Source organism: Cornus florida, unplaced genomic scaffold, assembly GCF_030987335.1.
Source record: "Cornus florida cultivar Cherokee Brave unplaced genomic scaffold, ASM3098733v1 CherokeeBrave_3.0.0_Hap2_Chr02, whole genome shotgun sequence".
Taxonomy (NCBI): domain Eukaryota; kingdom Viridiplantae; phylum Streptophyta; class Magnoliopsida; order Cornales; family Cornaceae; genus Cornus; species Cornus florida.
In genome coordinates this window covers 40,149,299-40,155,444 of record NW_026775572.1, presented here as the reverse complement: position 1 = coordinate 40,155,444, position 6,146 = coordinate 40,149,299, and the positions used below count along the sequence as shown (strand labels likewise).

At 36.7% G+C, this 6,146-nt stretch overlaps 1 pseudogene; it reads right to left on the bottom strand.

Annotated features, from left to right (window-relative positions):
• Positions 1-5,818: 5,818 nt before the first annotated feature.
• Positions 5,819-5,917, bottom strand: LOC132297992 (small nucleolar RNA R71; annotated as a pseudogene).
• Between the last annotated feature and the right edge of the window lie 229 nt (positions 5,918-6,146).

The window sequence follows — 6,146 nt, the reverse complement described above, 5'->3', positions numbered from 1 at the left end:
AAGATGCTCTCTTCAAAATGATTGGGGCAATATCGTTTGCAAATAGGACTGCAACCTCCCTTATTAAATCTCATGAAGGTCAAATATATATATATATTCCATTATTAAGGGCGAGCTTACAAAGCTTAGACAAAATAACTCCCTTATTAAAGGGTGAGCTGAGTGAAGCTCGTAAAATTTGTTCCCTTATTAAAGGGCGAGCTGAGTGACGCTTGTAAAACTTATTTTCTTTATTAAAAGGTGAGCTGAGTGGCTGAGTGAAACTCATAAAATTTATTTCCTTATTAAAGGGTGAGACAAAACAACTCCTTTATTGAAGAGTGAGCTGAATGAAACTCATAAAATTTATTTCCTTATTAAAGGGCGAGCTGAGTAAAGCTTGTAAAATTTATTCCGTTATTAAAGGATAAGTTGAGTGAAGCTCGTAAAATTTATTTCTTCATTAAATGGCAAGCTGAGTGAAGCTCGTAAAATCCATCACTTATTAAAGGGTGAAAACAATGGCCAATATGTGTTTTTGTGAGCTCGTAAATACATGAAAATCTACAATATGGTGCTTGACATTTGAAATCAACTTGAGACAATCCAATTTTCAACCAATTTCTCAAATTTGAGATCAAATTTCAATGACTCTAGTAATCTAATTTTCAACCTATTTCTCTAACCTGGGATCGATCGAGTTCCAAAATTTGCATATGAACAAAAAGAGGTTACTAACATTTGTAACCAAAGCTCTACCAAGTTGAAAATTTGACAATGATGGTTATCTACGATTTGGTACCACATCCCACGCGATGCCAAAAAGAGGTTGCCCAATAGGAGGCTGATGAGAAAAAGATCTGTTTTGGCCAAAAGGAGGCCTATCAAAAAATAAAAATAAATAACTGCTCAATTAATAAATAAATAAAAAGAATTCAAAAGGAATTCCTTTAAAGAGAAGGGAATAACAACTTTTGACACTCAATACTTGGCAAGTGAGTATGAGAATGGGCGGCACAACTGATAAGGATAAAGATAACAAGCAATTTAAATGAGCAACTCAAATTCCAATGGGATAGAGATCATGTAATTGCCCCCCCAAATATCTCTCTCGGATCATGAAAAGTCATCGCTTGTCATTATGATGCGCAACCAGGGTTACCTTCTCCTATAAGAAGGTGATTGGTCCACTTGAAAGGTAGGTGATATTAAATATAGAATTTATTGATTTGATCGTCGGAAGATACCTGGCCGGCATCTCCCAATGCCAGGCCTTCGTCACCATCCATGTGCTAGGTCTCCGTCACCATCCATTTTCACCATCCATTTCCTTTTGCGGCAACCAGTGCGGATTCGGGTCGTGCTGAATTTCACTTCAACGTGGTTGATGTCGACTCCCTCTACCTGTTGATGTCCACTTACTAGAATGACTCAGGACAGCCATTGATAACGGCTAAAAACTGTATTTGTTCTTAACAATCATCTCAAAGTTTAAACCTCATTTTTTTGGTTTTGGTTTTGTAGTTTTCAAACATCATTTTTTTGGTTTTGGTTTTGTAGTTTTCAAACATTCATGCATGTTTGCTTGGGCTTACTCTATATATCCAAGATCCTTTGTGGAAAGCCAAGTCTGTTTTCCCCTTTGCCCAACCCAGGCAACACTGTACATTATTACATATCTATAAATTGTTTTACTATTTGGAAAAAAATTAGTTTATATTTTAATGTTTAGAAAGTATATGAGAAGTATTGGATCTGTGCTCGTGGTCGAAGAAGTATTAGATACGTATTTTAAAACTATTAAGACGTTTAGCAAAAATAGTATACCTTTCTAGTTAAATCGTCGGCCCGCGTGGTGACAAAATTTTCAATTCTTAGATAAATCATGAGCCTGTGTAGAGGCAATTTAATTTTCTTTGCACGTTGTTCAAACATGGGAGTATATGATCAATATATGTGGAGAATGTTTGTTGATTGACTTGTTGTGGGGGCGAAGTGATTATTATTTGCTTGTTATTTTTTAACTAGTGTATACATGGTCGTAGGTCATTAAATCCTACTCTTGTCCCTCCTAATTTGTATCTTGAATCGGTTGTTCGTATTCGTAGGGGAAGAGGTAGTTCTCATCACTCCATTTTACCAATAGAGGAATTGAATGATGACCATGTGGAGGACATTGGTCACATAGACCAATAAGGTATCCTCCACCCTAATGTGCATCATGAAAATATTCAAGTACCATTAGGCATGCCTAGACCATTCATTCCACCACAACAACAAGGCCAACTTCCATTGGGAATGCCTCGGCCAATTTTTGCTCCACAACCTCCTATTATGCAAGGCAATCAAAGTGTCCGAGTGGCACCGCCGGTTGTGAATCCTCCCATTACTTTAAGAGACCATTATGTGCCTAATGAATACAATGCACCCACTTGCATTCAATTGCCCCTATTTACAGCACATCATTACGAGATTAAACCACAAACCGTTCAAATGCTTCCCAACTATCATGGACTTCCAAGTGAAGAACCTTACAAGCATTTGAATGAGTTTCTTAAAGTGTGTTCCATCGTGCAATACATGAACATGCCGGAAGAGGTTTTAAGACTTAAACTTTTTTCTTTCACCCTTAAAGATAAGGCAAAATATTGGTTCAATGATGAGCGCTAAAAAGTGCGTATTTAAACCCCTTAAGCTTAAACATTCTAGTACCTTTATCTATCTTACTTTACCGTTTTAGATTAATTTCGTATTATTTCTATTTTCAGGCACTTATCCCGAAAATAAGCTAACTCAGTCAATTAAGAACTGAAATGAAGTAATTCTGGGATGAATCAAAGAAGGAGCCAAGTGGAAGTAAAAGGAAAAAAAAGGTGGAAATCAACATCTTTGATCGATCTCAGATTAAAGTTCGATCAATCCAACATGATCGATCTCAGCACTTAAAAATGGATTAGAGCCATGATGACATTTTCAGAGATCTCAGAATTTCGATCGATCCAACATCATTCTTTGATCGATCGAACTACCTTATCCTTATCCAAATGATTGATCTTATCTAGTTGTACCACCCTATCAACCACTTTTGTCCTTTTCCCAAAAATATCTTCAAAATATCTTAGATTTGTCTTTATCCAAAAAACGCTGCCATTGAGGATCGATCCAACTTCAGCTCGATAGATCTCAGCCAAGTTCGATCGATCCAAGTCCAAGGTTCGATCGATCGAACTTCCTCCAATGCGAAAAAGTTAAATCTCCGGTTCATAAAAAGTTGTCCTCTATCCAATCATTGGGGAATATTTTGTGCATGACCCCAGCTCATTTTGTCTATCATTTGACTTACCTATATAAAGATAAGGATTACCTTTTACATCATATCATATCATATCATCTCATACCTTGTAAGAACTCTTGGAGAGAAAGCTTAGAGGAGGAGGAGGTTAGAGACACCATTGGAGACTCTTCATCAACCAAGGAGCAAATCTCTACCATGGAGTTAGCCCTTAAGGGTTGGAGAAGCACTACCATGAGTGGCTAGACATCTTCTTGGGGCTAGAGTTAGCCCCAAGCATGCTTTCTACATCTTGATTTTGTGTATTATTGAGGGATTAGTGTTGTAATACTTGTTTTGGCACTTTTATATATATATATATCTTGTTTATTCAATGATTTATGTGGTTTAATGCTTCCAATTGATCATTTCATTCTTTCCATATGTCTATGTATGCTAGAATAGATGTTCATGTGTTTATCTCTATTTCTTGTGTTATTGGTACATGTCTATGTGTATTAATGCCATAGATTTAGAGATTATCAAAACATTGTGCTTAAAGGAATGCTCTTATAAATTTCTAAATGGTTCATGCTCATTTCTTGATAGATTGTGCCTGTGCCTCTCCCTTAGCTTAATTAGTTTAATTTCATGTCATTAGCTTAATTGTAGTGTAGTGGTAGCATAGTTGTTAGATGGGAGGACAATCCATGCTTGTTGTTTGATGTTCCATACTTTTGAATGCAAGTAGCATATGTCTCTAACCTTGTGGTGTATTTGGCTTGTGAACTTAATGAAATGATTAATGACTTGCTAGATATATTGTGTTTTTCACATGCTATTTAGACAATATATACTTAATTGCTAGATATATTGTGTTTTTCACATGTTGATTAGACAATGTATGCTTAATTGGTCACCCTTGCTAATTAAATCAACCAAATACACACACACATCAATATTGCAACACACATTTCCCTCATTAGTCACTTGTTAAGGGTGTAGAAAAGTATTATTTGGTGGTGACCTCTAAACCCCAAAAATTCTCTCTCTCTTACTTACTCTTTATTGCATTCAATTATTTAGTTTAATTTGCCCTCTAGTTTAATCAACCAACCAACCATTTGTTTGATCACTCGACCTACTAACCCAAATAGCGATTCCACAACTAAATTTGACTCCAATCCCTTGGGACGATTCCTACTCACCCTAACTATATTTTTAGTGAAGGTAGTAGTGGCTTCTATAAATGTAAAACTTGGCCCTCGCCTTAATGCACAATCATAAGCTTGTGGTGTAGGACGACATAGACACCATCAGTTTTTGGCGCTGTTGCTAGGGATTAGGCAACGTCATATTTGTGGAATCAATTAGGAATTAGTACTCTTTTGATCATGTCTTTACTTTGTTTTTATTTTTATTTTGATTATTTATTGTGTTTGTTCATCTTTGACAAGAAGTATTGAGCTAGGAGGCAAGCAAGGGAGTATCCAAGCAAAGGAGCTAAGCAAGCAAGGAAAAATGCTAAAAAATTAAAAAAAAAAAAATTGCTAAGCTAAGCTATAAATTTGGAGTTGAAATGCTATAGGACCTTTGTGAGCTTTTTCTTACTCAATCCCTTAGTTAAATCGTCGGCCCGCGTGGAGGCTTGTTGGTTTTAAATTCTTAGATAAATCGTGAGCCCGCGTGGCAGCATTTTTAATTGTTCTTTGCATTATTGTTGTTAAAGCATAGGAGTATGGGTTAAGTGTTTGTGGCGAAAGATTCATTGAATTGTTGTGAAGTCGAAGTGTTTGTTCATTCATCGTGTTTGTGTGTTTTTACATTGTGCATGCATGGTTGTAGATCACTAAGACCAACTCTTGTCCCTCTTGATTTGCATCTTGAATCCGTAGTTAGAAATCCTAAAGGAAGAGGAAGTTCTAGTTCTACCCAATCCATTGCATCAATGGAAGGCCATAATGAAGAACATGCAGAGGACCTTGGTCACATAGACCAACAAGGTATCCTCTATCCAAATGTACATCATGAGAACATTCAAGCACCATTAGATATGTCTAGGCCATTCATTCACCAACCACAACAACAACAAGGCCAAGTTCTATTTGGAATGCCAAGGCCAATGTATGCTCCACAACCTCCTATCATTCAAGGAAATCAAAATCAAGGTGCCCATGTTGCACCTCAAATTGCTAATCCTCCACTTGCTTTAAGAGATCACTATGTGCCTAATGAATACAATGTACCCACATGCATTCAATTGCCATCATTTAGAGCACATCACTATGAAATTAAGCCATAAACCATTCAAATGCTTCCTAACTATCATGGACTTTCAAGTGAAGAACCTTACAAGCATTTGGATGAGTTTCTAGAAGTATGTTCCACCGTAAAATATACGGACATGCCAGAAGAGGTCTTAAGACTCAAACTTTTTCCATTCACCTTAAAAGACAAGGCAAAGTATTGGTTTAACAATCTTAAGCCTTTTTTAATCACTTCTTGGGCAGAAATGCAACAAGAGTTCTTGAAGAAATACTGTCCGGTTTCTAAGACCAATGCTATGAGAACCTCAACTCGGGATTTTTCACATGGGGATAGAGAAACATTTCATGAGGCATGGGAACGCTTTAATGAATTGCTTAGGAAGTGTCCACATCATGACATGCCCAAATGTCAATTAGTTCAATATTTCTTTGAGAGCTTATCGGATAATTATAAGGGCATGGTTGATGCTTCCATGGGTGGCTCATACATTGATAGGCATGAGGATGACGTATAGCGTCTTTATGAGAGCATAAGTGAAACTTCTTTACATAGAATATTATCATCCAAGAATGGTAGAAATTCACAAGGTAGGAAGAGTGTTGGCTTACATCAAGTCGACCATTCAAAT